We start from the raw sequence: 14723 nt of genomic DNA on the forward strand, positions 1-14723 counted from the left end.
GCATTAGTTCCACAAAGACTTTTTCTAACACGTTCAGCAAAAATAGAAGACAATCCATTAATAAATTTTGACTTCCAATGTTCATGACTACAATCATGCAATTCCATGACTCTACTAAGAAAAATATCTTTATACCATCTAAAATCAGATAACTATCTACAACGTAAATTTTGTAAAGTAGTTCTAATCGTTTCAGCTTCATCAGTCCAACGACCATAAAAATATTCAACCATAGTAGTAACTAAAGTATAAACCGCATTAGACTGAGTTTGGGAAGTACTAGCATCCTCAGTTTCATAAGCTAACTAACCAGCTATAGAATGGATACTAGTGGTTTTCATAATCGTAGTACGTTGTTCTTGATTTAAAAAATTATTCCACCAGCCTTTTAATTGACCAGTAAAACCAGCAACAATCATAGAAGCAATATCCTTATCAGATTGTTATTAACTTTGCAAATTATACTATACATCAACATTTTAAGCACAGTAGTAAAAATCTGTTTGTCATTAAAACCATCAATATTCCATTCATAAATTTCTCGATTATTATAACTATTACTAAAAGTATGATCACATTCTTCATTTAAAACATCAATAGGAGTAGGCCTGTTATAATAATACATGCGTTGAATTGGCTTATCAGCCCATGTAGTATTAATTCTATTTACAAAAAAATCATGTCTTGCCTGTTGGCTAATAAAATCATTCTCTTTTGCAGATAAAACAGGTTGAGGTTGCAAATCTAAATTAGTAACTTGAGAAGATAAATCTAGATTTTTTAACTTATCACGCAAAAGTTGTTCAATATCACCAGAAGATTCAGTCTTAAAATTTTGTATTTCAGGAGGTGGTTGCAAAGTATTTTTAACAATTTTTTGTAAAAGACTCAATTTTCTCATGTAAAGATTTAGTCTGTTTTAAATAATTATCTAGGTTTTTATGCAAAGACATAATATGTTCACCCAAAACACTCAAATAATAATTAGCATAATTTTGTTGATTTAAAATCATATTAACATGCTCACAATTAACTACAATATTTTTATTCTCAAATAATTTGGAGAAAGTAGTAAAATTAATTGTTTTACCATCTTTTCTAATATCAAAAGATTGCATAGGAGGTAAAGATGAAATAATTATGTCACCAGTAGAAGATAAATGATATTCATGTTCAATTATAGATAAATATTGTCCTACATATTTAATCATAAACCAAGGCACAAAAGATAATATAATATTCTCTTTTGTCAAATCAGCATAAAAATCATCTTGAAAATATTTCTTTTCTTCTGGGGTAAATGATGAAAAAAATCATGTTCTAAAAGATTCTCATTTTTGACAAAAAAATTTAGCAGATATTTGTTTCCTTGTCGGTGAACCCGGACTAAAATCAATGATTGTATTATTCATGTAAACCGGTTGGAAAATTTATTTTGGAATCTGTAGGATCAGTTAAATTATCCTTTCCCCTAGCAATATTATTATTATCTAAGATAATATGATCAAAAGTCTGGAGAACAGTTTCTCTAATCTGAGATGTAGATGCCCTAAAAGGTATATCTACCAAATAATTAGCAGGTGAAATATATGAAGAAACAGATCTAGTTAATCTAGAAAAAGAATTAGTAATTCTGGGAATATTATCATTTTTAAATCTAAGTCTTATAGTACCATCAGAAGTTTGTGAAATTTCAGAAATTTCTTCACAAGTAATATTTTGAGGGACAGCAGCCTCCTCAATAATCCATTCATCAAGAAAATTATTTTCTTCCCATTTAATTAATCTACTGTGATAATTTTGGACTTAGAAAAATTATTTTCAAATAAAACAGTTTCATTATTTTGGTCAGCAATTCGACATCTTGGAGATAAAGTATATAAAGGTCAATAAACAATTCGAGTGCAAATACAAATTACTTCAGTACCAGGTAAATAATTATAACCATTAATTTTTATATTCAAAAGTAAAAGTGTGTAAAATATTCACATCAGATCATGCAACATTCAAATTTGGATAAACATTAAAATAAACAGCACCATAAGCCAAACTTGACTGAATTGTACCAATTAATGAATTATTCCAATTTAAATTTCTACCATCTCTTAAAGCAGCAATAAAAGATTCAGATAAACCTTTTAAAGTTAAAGGTTTAAAAGCAACTTGCACTAAACCAATATGCAAATAATTAAATTCTTTATATTTATAGTAATCAATATCATCTTAGGTAAATAAATGAAAAATATCACTCTTTTTTCAATTGTAAAACTCAATTCAGTGGTTTTAACCGTAGTTCTACCAGCAAATTTCTCAAAATTACCAAGTTTGTAAATAGTCTGCACATCTACATTAGGAATCGTCCATGTATTCAATAAATCTTGATTCAATCCATAAAACAAAGTTTAAGCAAAAGTGTTAAATAATAACCTTTTATAAATTATTAGAATACTTTCATGGCTCTGATACCAAGTGTTGAGCAGGACCTTAGGAGTTATTGGAATCTTTTACTTAGTCTGGTATTTTTACAAAGTTAAATGTATTTTATGTAAACCGCGAATTAATCGTCTAAAACCCAATCGGGAACATCCCTAGGCGATTTCACCAGCTATACAGGACTTACCAACGGAATCATAAGATTTTCAACCTGATTAATTCATCACTAACCATGTCGGAAACACCCCATTTAGGGCTTACCAACGTCATGGTTTAAGCTTAGTTTACTATAAAATTATTTTAACTCAAACCTGACCAAAACCTTAATCCATTAAAGAAAAGCTCTTATTTTAGAGTCATTGTCATTTAGTATTCTAACAATCTATATTAGTTATTATTTAACACTTAACTACTTAAGCCATCATGGGTCTAAGTTATAAAATAAAAGAAATAAAAGGAAAGAAATAAGTACCCGGACACCACCAGTTGCCTGGGGTTGTTCTTCAAACTTCACTTCTTTATTTATGTCACAATAGTATTACAAACTATAGATACAATAGTAGAGAGAGAAAGTAGAGAGAAGAAAGAGGGAAAGGGGTTCTGCCAACCTACAGAATGAATTCAGAATTCATTCTTTTATAAATGAAAAAGCAAATAGTAAAATGTTAAAAAAGTCAAAAAGGCTACAGTGCCAAACAGTAATGCAGAGTGTCAAATAGTAACAGTTGTACAGTAATGGCGTCTTTTTCAATGCTGGAACAGTAAAATTATTGTTTATACAGTACAATCCACGTGCTTGGTAACAAAATCTATCTATCTGTCGGCTTGTCATTTTCACTCTTGTCCGGTATTAAATCATTTTCTTATTTTTGTATTGTAAAATCTCCTCTTCAACCTTCTTTATTATATCTGGAATCTCGGTAGAGGCTACGCTATTTACACTCTAGGAATCTTCAAAATCTTCATTAATATTGCCAGAATTATCTGGCATGGAATCATCGTCACTGGTGCCAAATTGGGCATAAATATCTTTTTTAACTTGTTCCATATATGCTGCAACAAGTTCTTCCTGTTTTAATAAACCGCCCTTTTTGATCTGTAATTTTCTTGTAACCTTAGCAAAGTGACTTTCCTCCATTGGAATCGAAATGTTTTCTTTTTCTCTGTATTTGATAATTACGGTGCCAATATCATTTAACAAATCCTGGCCATAGAATCTACCTTCCTTAACTTTTTGAATCAATTTGGACCAAAATTTTGTATGGAAAATTCTACAAAGACAAGGTATCCTATTATTGTCCTCAGTTATCTCAACTGTCCATTTAAAGATCCACGGGATAGAAAATTCTAGGAAAAAATTTATCAATAGAGTTCCTGGAAATAATCTGTCCTCTTTTTCTAGTTCGGAAATCTTGGGAGTTGCATCAAGCCAGAGAGTGTATAAATCTAGGAATTATTTGGGTAGGATCTTGCTGGAGGGTCCGAAAAGAGACCACCATTAGATAAATCATGTGAGAATTGTTGTACTTCTAAAAACTTGGGAACAAACCTTGATAAACCATGAATGTTTATGGTCATCATTTTCATAAAATAAGGTCTTAGAAAAAGCTTCAACATAATCCCAATAGTTAAAATTAACAGAGGTCTTGGCCATTGGGTGGGCATATTGGGAATCTTTCAAAGTGCTTAATCCTCATTCTTTCGGTAAAATTAATCGTTTAATAATCATTTTTGAATATGTAAAATATGATTTATTTGGGCCAACAGTATTATTGTGAGTAATCTCAACTGACCCTGTTGATGTTAGAATCATCTCAAAATGTAATATGTTCGTGTATGTCTGCATAGGAAATAATGCATTACTTAAATACCTTTTCATTATTATCAATGGGTTGTGTTTCCACTGAAAATCTTTTGGATCAATATATAAAATCAATTCTTTTTTTGAATTTATTTTAAAAATCTCTTTATCTGATTTGCCAATAACTGAGGCAAAAGAATCTTCATTAGTGTAATCCTCAACAAAGGTGGGTTGACCGATAACATTGTTACCCTCAGTAGTTTCAGCATTGTTGGCATTGATAAAATTTAGGTAATTTTGATAATCTTGGTAGGAAGGTCGAATACTGGCATTGCCAGCTGTTGAAGACGACGCTCCCGGAGAAATTGCTTCTTAAAGTAATCTGTTTGGGCTTGGAACTTGCCCTAGTGACTGAAATCTGTTTCCATATTAGGGTCGGGCTCTTCCTCTATTAGAGGACCCGGACCAATTGGGATGCATCCTGTACTTTAAATAGTTAATTTAAATATTCCCTTGTAGAAAAATCAAGTAAACTATTTTCAATCCTTTTTTTATATTCAATATTAAAATCAAAAGGGGTTAATAAGGCTTGCCACCTTACAAACATTTGTATAGAAACATTATGTTTACAATCTTTATTAAACATAAATTTAGCGGCTTGACAATCCGTTTTAATTAAAAACTTTTGGTTATATAAATCAGTTTGAAATTTTAACACACATTTAACAATAGCTAAAATTTCTTTTACAATAGTAGCATAATTTTTCTGACTAGCATTCCATTTTCCAGAATAAAATTAAATAATAAAATCTTTTTTATCAATAGGAGAATACTGAGTTAAAATTCCTCCATAACCAATATCAGATGCATCAGTTTCAACAGTTTTTATCCAATTAGGATTAGCAAGGGTTAAACATGGTAATTCCTTTACATTCAATTTAATATTTGTGACAGCAGTGGTATGTAAATCACTGCATGCTTTGGGATCCTTTTTTAATATATCATATAAGATTGTAGTATCCGTAGCTAAATATTTTACAAACGGAGAAATATAGTTTAAACTACCAAAAAATCTCTACAGTTGAGTTTTATCAGTTAAAATATCAGAAAATTTAGAAGCAAATTCAATACTTCTATTTATAGGACTAATTTTACCCTTTTCAATATTATGTCCTAAAAATCTAATATTTGTTTGAAAAATAAATATTTTTGGCTTGGAAATTACTAACCTATTTTGAATAACAATTTTCTAAAATAATTCGAGATGTCTAAAATGTGATTCAATATTTTTAGAAAATACTAAAATATCATCAATGTAAACAATAATGAAGTTGGTATATGGTATAAAAATATTATTCATAATTTTATGAAATTTTGAGGGTGCATTCTTTAAACCAAATGGCATAACATTTCATTCAAATTGACCCATAGGCACATTAAAAGTGGTCTTATATTTATCTGATTCAGAAATTTAATTTTCCAGTAACCAGACTTTAAATCAAATTTAGAAAAGATAATAGCATCATGCATTCTATCTAATAAATCATTTTTGTTAGGAATGGGATATCTAATCTATTTTATTTTCGAATTTTTCATCTTATATATATAAAAGTAAGCTTACAAGTACAAGGAGGGGGACGTGAAAGGCCTTACCTCCGAAAATAAAATGGAAGATATCTAATGAGAGGACTCCTCTCGACTAGGAAGATCAAGTATAGGAAACTAGTTCTATTCAACTAAGGTACAGAACCTAGCTAAATTGAAGAAAATCAAGTATACCCAATTTCCTTTGCATGGGTTAAGATCGGTCATATCTTCTGTGGTGCTCGACTAACGTTTCTGAGAATCCATTCGGGCTTTAAATTCTTGGGTCCATATAATAGATAACATACAAGTGATGATGTATACTGTTGCTCCTCTTGAGAGTTACTGTTCTGCCTGCAACATCGACTGTCTTTTTCAATGTCGCTCGACTAATGTCTCCGGTTATCCGTTCGAGATGAAATTTCTTGGGCTCAACCATCTTTGGGGATGCTATTATCCTGCAAAATTTGGAGTATTTTGGATGTTGCATGATGCATGTTGTTGAGGGATGATGGCTGTTGCTGAGGTGGTGTGCTGTTTCTGGCATCTGCTTCTCCTTAGTTTGGGCAACTTGTTGCAAGGAATAGCTCCTCTTGTTTTTGATCTTGGGATCTTGCTAAATATGGAGATCTGTAGAGCTGCATGTCTGCAAGTTGTTCAAATTATCACAGCTGGAGTGTGTTGTGAATCTGTACTAATAAACAAACAAACACAGATGGCTCAAGAGGTGCAATTTCAGGTTGTTAGGAGTTGTTGAGAGGTGTTCCTGATGAATGCTTTTGGATTGTTGTAACTACTGTAATCTTGGAAGAGTCTGGATTGTTGTTCCTGCTGTAGTTTGTAACCTGCACAGAAGCAAAAATAAAAAACAAAGTCTGGAAACAATTCTATAACCCCAAAACAAAGAAGCACTTCCCAAGTGGCTCCTCTTGTTGTTACTGATGTAGAAAAATTCGAAGATGTGTAATGTGGTGTATCTGCATAGACCAGCAAATAAAAACAAAAACAAGAACTTGAATGTGTCCCATGTGTGATGCAAGGAAACCAGCCTGGGCTTCCAATCAAGATTCTTATACCTGTTAAGCCAAGAAAGAAGAGAAGACAAAATAGAAACTACTCTACTCCTTACCTCTAAAGTTAGACTGATTATCCTAAGAAAATAATAAAGATAGTTAAACTTTGTTTAAAGGCCTATAATTGATAACTATTCTTGAAACACCTCTCTCCTATTTAGCATGTTCATTAACATAAAAAGCAGTATAAGACCATGCAGAACTAGAATGTCTGATTAAATTCTTTTTTAATAAATTACCAATCTCAGTCTTGCATAATTCTAAATAATTCGAATTCATTTGACAAGGTCTGGCCTTTGTCGGAATATTTAATTCATTAAAAGAATCTTAATAAGGTAAAGTAACAACATGTTTTTTCCTATTCCAAAATGTACTAGGATGATCACCACAAATATTAAGAATAAACTGATTTTTTAATAAATCTATTTTTTCCTGTAATTTAGGATTTTTTAAAACAACATCTATTTCCATCAGAGAAATTTCTTGTTTAATAAAATCTATTTGTTGATTCTTTAAAACTAATTTATCAACAATCTGATTAATAGACTTAGTAAATGGCCGAGTAATAAAATCTAGTTGGAAATCCTTATTTTTATAAGTTTCAATTAATTTACTACTATCCCACCATTTTAAAGGGATTTTCAATTGAATTTTATTACTAGATCATTTACTAAGACTATTAATCAAATTGTTAATAAATTGGTTTTAAAAAATCAACAAATAGATTTTATTAAACAAGAAATTAGTCTGATGGAAATAGATGTTATTTTAAAAAATCCTAAATTGCAAGAAAAAATAGATTTATTAAAAATCAGTTTATTCTTAATATTTGTGGTGATCATCCTAGTGCTTTTTGGAATAGGCAAAAATATGCGGTTACTTTTCCTTATAAAGAGTCTTTTGATGAATTAAATATTCCAACAAAGGCCAGACCTTGTCAAATGAATGCTGATTATTTAGAATTGTACAAAATTGAAATTGATAATTTATTGAAAAAGAATTTAATTAGACATTCTAGTTCTGCATGGTCTTGTACTGCTTTTTATGTGAATAAGTATGCTGAACAGGAAAGAGGTGTACCTAAATTAGTCATTAATTATAAACCTCTTAATAAAGTTTTAAAATAGATTAGATATCCTATTCCGAATAAAAAAAATTATTAGATAGGCTGAATGATGCTATTATTTTCTCTAAATTTGATTTAAAATCTAGTTACTGGCAAATTTAGATTTCTGAAACAGATAAGTATAAAACTGTCACGCCCCGAGAGGGTACCCTAGGCGTGGCCGGCACTCAGAAACCATTTCTGACTTCTGAGAGAACCACTTGGTCTCATTTCTTATTTATTCATTAGCGGAAGACTTAAGAATACTAATGTGGGCTTGTCATAATCAAAGGAAAAATAGATAATTATTAGAAGAAGTAGTTTCTAAGGAGAACTACTCCGATTACATCATCAGACTCTGTCTATGAAGCCTCTAATACTCTTAGATGGTGCCAATGACATATCCATGGCTACCTCAAAAGAAACATCACACTCAACAATAATAAAAGGATAAGGAGTTCCTTCGAATACAAGAAGAACTCACCAAATAGCTAAAAAGAAATGATCTTCAACGATGCGCCTGTTGAGGATCTCTAACACCTGTATCTGCATCATAAAATGATGCAGGTCGAATGACGTCAGTACGTGGAATGTACGAGTATGTAAAATAGCAGGAAGGTAAGGACAAATATCAAGAAACTCCTCTCAAGAAAACTCAGCTCAGAACTCAACATCATCTCAACATGAATATGTAATGCAAGTTTAAAATATAATAATAAAAATAATAGTAATAAGCAATGCTTACTCAGTTGGGAGTTTCTCTAACCGACAACCATCACTTATGAGCTAGCAATGATACAACGAAGCGATGTCGTTGCCACATCCATCCAATACCTTGCCAGGGTAAAGGACATCACCATCTTGGATCCATTCATCAAAGTCCTCTTTTTGGGAATTAAGAGGCATAGCCTCCATCCTACGCTGGCTATGTAGTTCTGGGGTTTGAGTCAATTAAACTCTTACCCAACTCGGTGCTCAATACTACTCCCAAAATATGTGCTCATATTAAACTCATCATCTAGTCTCATTGGACTTTAATTTAAATCATCAAACTCATCTTATTTCATGTTCATCAATCATTATACTTCCAAAAACATCATTTACATCTCATCAAAACATCTTGCTCAAAATATCATTTTCTCAAATTCATTCAAATTCAACTCTTTTGCTCTTTCAAAACTCAATAAAATACATATATAGTATTAATTCATATAACTCTCTTTTTATCGATAAAAATAATAAAAAGCCAACATCTTTACTCAAAACATGTGTAAAAATATTTATGAACATTAAATCAATTAGGATTCATGGGAAAGTAGCCATGAACAATAATTCCAATAATATGAGAGATAAGAATAATAATAATATTAATGCATAATATATCAAACTCAATAGAAGAAGAATTATTTCATTTAGAATTCAAGATTTGGATAAAACTAAACTATAACTCAATTATAATGAATTTAAATATTGGGCGCATGGACGAACTCAATCCAATGCTATGAAAGCCTTACATACCTTAAATCCGAAGGTTTACTCCGAATTGGAACACTCTTGGATCCCTAGCCTTTTCTTCTCGCCGGAGCGTTTTGTGTACTACCCGGAGTATAAGAATCACCGGAGTAGTATTTTTATACTACTAAAACTAAAACTATATTTGAGAAGAAGTATATAGAGAGAAGAAATGCTTAAGAAAGCTTGATGAATAAAATGAGGAAATAAGGTGGGTATTTATAGGTGGGATAGAGGGACCTAACAATAAATAAAATAATTATAAAGAAAAATCTGAAAATTTAATGGAATATATTGATGTCATGGATGATGTTAAATGCAGGACAATTTATGTCATGCATAATGTCAAATGCATCTAGATGTTTCCATGGTAGGTAAGATGAGTTCTTTTTAACAGAATACTCGTTTTCGAAGCTACATTTGAATATGATAAATTCCTTATTAGGATTTGGTGTCTTCATAATAATTATAGATATGGAAGTCTAGTTTCATATCATTCAAGAATCAACCAATTTGGAGCAACCTATAGTGAGATATGAATTTTCTTCTATCAACACTCAATTCCATCACAGCACTATATCTTGCAAAGATTAATTTATTTGACCTACTTATACTCCGAATTTGAAGTTATGTTCTTCATGAAAGTTGTAGGTAAGGATGTTGTGATTACCCAGAAATTTGAATCACCTAATTTGGACCAACCTATGAAAAGTTATGCCCAACATACAGAGGCTGTATTATTTTCGTCGAGAATTGAAATAGCGACATACAACATTTTAGGGGTTGTTACAATATCTCCCCCTTGGGATCATTCGTCCTCGAATGAAGATGAAAATAGGAGACATAAAGAATGAATATCATCAATACATCAACTCCGATACTCAAATGGTCAATGACTCAAACTCAAGAATAAACATCGACTCAAAGGTAGAAGTAAGGAATATTACCTTGAATATCGTCATCAGAAGGCATAAATAGATGAGGATAGTTAGCCTTCATATCTTCTTCAGCTTCCCATGTAGCCTCTTCAACAAATTGATTTCGCCATAGGACTTTGACAGATGCCACTTCCTTAGTTCTTAATTTGCGAACCTGACGATCAAGAATTTGAACTGGAATCTCTTCATAACTCAAACTCTCTTTCACCCCAATGCTCTCAGCTGGTACAACAAGTGAAGGATCTCCCAAACACTTCTTAAGCATAGAGATGTGAAACACGGGATGAATAGCAGCTAATTCTGGATGCAACTCCCATTCATAGGCTACGTTACCTACCCTTCTCATAATCTGATAAGGACCAATGTAGCGGGGACTAAGCTTCCCTTTCTTTCCAAATCTCATCACACCCTTCATGGGTGAAACTTTCAAGTATACCCAATCGTACACTTCGAACTCCAAATCTCTTCTTCTAACATCAGTGTAGGATTTTTGGCGACTTTGAGCAGTCCTCAACCTCTCTTGTATGGTTTTCACCTTCTCCATAGCTTGGTGAACCAAGTCTGGTCCAATTAACTCAGCTTCACCAACTTCAATCCAACCAATTGGTGATCTACATCTCCTCCCATACAGAGCTTCATAAGGAGCCATTTGAATACTCGAATGGAAACTATTATTGTATGCAAACTCAATAAGAGGTAAATGATCATCCCAATTACCTTTGAAGTCAATGACACAGGCTCTTAACATATCCTCCAAAGTCTGTATCGTACGCTCTGCCTGGCCATCTGTTTGCGGATGAAAAGCAGTACTAAGGTTCACTCTTGAACCCAAGCCCTTCTGAAATGACTTCCAAAACTGAGCAGTAAATTGAGCTCCCCTATCAGAGATGATAGACAAAGGAACTCCATGCAGTCTAACAATCTCTCTAAGATACAGTTTGGCATAATCCTCTGCAGTGTTCGTAGTCTTAACCGGCAAGAAATGGGCCGATTTGGTCATCCTATCCACAATCACCCAAATAGAGTCATGTTGTTTGCGGGTTCGTGGTAAACCGGTAATGAAGTCCATATTGATCATTTCCCACTTCCATTCCGGTATCTCTATATTCTGAGCCACTCCACAAGGCCTTTGGTGCTCAACTTTAACTTGTTGGCAATTTGGGCACTTGGACACAAACTCTGCTATATCTCTCTTCATTCCACTCCACTAGTATACTTCTCTTAAGTCATGATACATCTTTGTTGAACCTGGATGGATGGAATACTTAGAATTATGGGCTTCTTTCATGATTCTCTCCCTAATACCATCAACCCTTGGAACACATAATCTTTCTTGATATCTCAACACTCCATCTCCCCCTTTGGTAAAATCCATTACCTTCTGCTTGTGAACCTCATCCTTCAGTTGAAGAAGAATGGGGTCCTGATCTTGCTTTTCTTTCACCTCTGCAACTAGAGATGATTCGGCTCCATTTTGTACTATTGTACCACCCTCACTAGAGTCAATAAGTTGAACTCCCAAACGCGCAAGTCTATGCACTTCCTTTGCCAACTCCTTCTTTTCCTCTTCCACATGAGTTGTACTCCCCATAGATAACCTGCTAAGAGCATCAGCAACTACATTTGCTTTACCTGGGTGGTAGAGAATGCTCATGTCATAATCCTTGAGTAACTCTAGCCATCTCCTTTGCCTCAAATTCAGCTCCTTCTGGCTGAATACATACTGTAAGCTCTTATGGTCTGTGAACACATCCACATGTACACCATAAAGATAGTGACGCCAAATCTTAAGAGCAAATACCATAGCTGCCAACTCAAGGTCATGAGTGGGGTAGTTCCTCTCATGAGTCTTAAGCTGCCTGGAGGCATAGGCAATGACCTTACCTTTCTGCATCAATACACATCCCAACCCAACTCTTGAAGCATCACAATAGATTACAAAACCATCTGTTCCTTCGGGTAGGGATAGTACTGGAGCAGTAGTCAATCTAGCTTTCAACTCTTGAAAACTTTTCTCACAAGCATCAGACCATTGAAACTTAGCCTTCTTCTGAGTCAGCTTAGTCAATGGTAAGGATATGGATGAAAATCCCTCAACAAACCTCCTGTAGTAACCAGCCAAACCTAAGAAACTCCTTATGTCGGTTGGAGAGGTGGGTCGGGGCCAGTTCTTAACTGCCTCAATCTTTTGAGTATCAACTTGGATTCCATCCCCAGATATAATATGACCTAGGAATGCTACAGACTCAAGCCAAAACTCACACTTTGAAAACTTAGCATACAACTCCTTCTCCTTAAGAGTTTGAAGTACAATCCTAAGGTGATTAGCATGCTCACTCTTACTTCTAGAGTAGACCAAAATATCACCGATGAAGACAATTACAAACGTATCTAGGTATGGCTTGAATACTCGGTTCATGAGGTCCATAAAAGGTGCTGGAGCATTTGTCAATCCAAAGGACATAACAAGAAACTCAAAATGACCATAGCGGGTTCGAAAAGCCGTCTTCGGGATGTCACATTCTCTCACTTTCAACTGGTGATAGCCTGATCTGAGGTCTATCTTAGAGAAACATGTGGCACCCTGAAGTTGGTCAAATAAATCATCTATTCTGGGGAGAGGGTACTTGTTTTTAATGGTGACCTTGTTTAGTTGTCGGTAATCAATGCACATTCTAAGGGACCCATCTTTCTTTCGCACGAATAGGACAGGAGCGCCCCAAGGTGAGACACTTGGCCTAATAAACCCCTTATCTAGGAGGTCTTTTAGTTGTTCTTTCAACTCTTTCAACTCAGCAGGAGCCATCCTATAAGGAGGAATGGAGATAGGTTGTGTATCAGGAAGGACATCAATACCAAAGTCTATCTCTCTATCAGGAGGGATTCCGGGTAGATCTTCAGGAAAGACTTCAGGAAACTCATTCACAATGGGAACTGACTCAAGAGATAGAGTCTGATCATTAATATTTTTGACTCGGACTATATGATATATACATCCCTTAGAGATTAATTTTCTGTCCTTAAGGTAGGAAATAAATTTACCCCTAGGCACTACAGAATTCCCCTTCCACTCTAGGATAGGCTCGTTTGGAAATTGAAACTTGATAATTCGGGTCCTACAATCAACTGAAGCATAACAAGAATAAAGTCAGTCCATACCAAGAATCACATCAAAATCAACCATGTCCAACTCAACTAAGTCAGCCATGGTATCCCTATGATAGATTGACACAGTACAATTTCTATAGACCCTCTCAGCTAAGATAGAATCACCAACAGGAGTAGACACACTGAAAGGCTCAAGAAGACACTCAGGAAGGATCTCAAATTTACTAGCCAAGTAAGGAGTCACAAAAGATAATGTAGCACCCGGATCAAGTAATGCATACACATCAAAAGAAAGGACTCGGAGCATACCAGCAACAATATCGGGTGCATTCTCTTGGTCTTGGCGACTACCCATAGCATACAGACGGTTGGTTCCCCCACCTGCACTTGAAGCTGCACCTCTATGATTACCTCTATTCTGTGGAGCTGCAGAAGAAAACTGAGCTCTACTACTTCCATCTCCCTGCCTTTTTGAAGGACACTCATTCTGGAAGTGACCTATCTTTCCACATCCGTAGCAAGCATTGGTGCCCACACGACACTCTCCCAAATGGAGCCTCCCACATCTAGCACATGGTGGTTTTCCTTTAGAACCTTGAGCCATACTTAATTGGAACTGAGAACCTTGAGATCGAAAGTTTTGGTGACTTAGCAATCTCTGATCATACCCGGTATTAGGTGTAAAAGCATTTGTTGGGGAAGGTGCATAATTGGAAGACCTTTTCTGAAAGAAAGAATTGTTACCCTTCCCTTGCTTCTGCTCATTCTCATGCCCAGCAGACTTAGCCTTCTTGCTTAGGTGTTCTTCTCGGTCCTTTTTCTTGTCATCCTCAACCTGCTGAGCATACACCATCAATCTAGAAAAATCCATGTCAGAAATCATTAGCATTGCCTTACATTCTTTCTTTACATGTTTGCCTAGGCCAGAGACAAACTTCCTCATCTTAGACCTCATATGAGGAATCATTTCTGGGGCATATTTGGACAATTGAATAAACTTCAAACTATACTCTTTCACAGTCATACTCTCTTGCTTGAGGTTCACAAACTCCTCAATTTTTGCTTCACATAGCTCTTGGGGAAAGAAGTTATCAAGAAATGCTCTTTCAAACTCATCCCAAAGAGCAGGCTATGCATCCTCACCTCTACTTTCTTCCCACTGGTTATAC

Source organism: Solanum dulcamara, chromosome 1 (genome assembly GCF_947179165.1).
Source record: "Solanum dulcamara chromosome 1, daSolDulc1.2, whole genome shotgun sequence".
Taxonomy (NCBI): domain Eukaryota; kingdom Viridiplantae; phylum Streptophyta; class Magnoliopsida; order Solanales; family Solanaceae; genus Solanum; species Solanum dulcamara.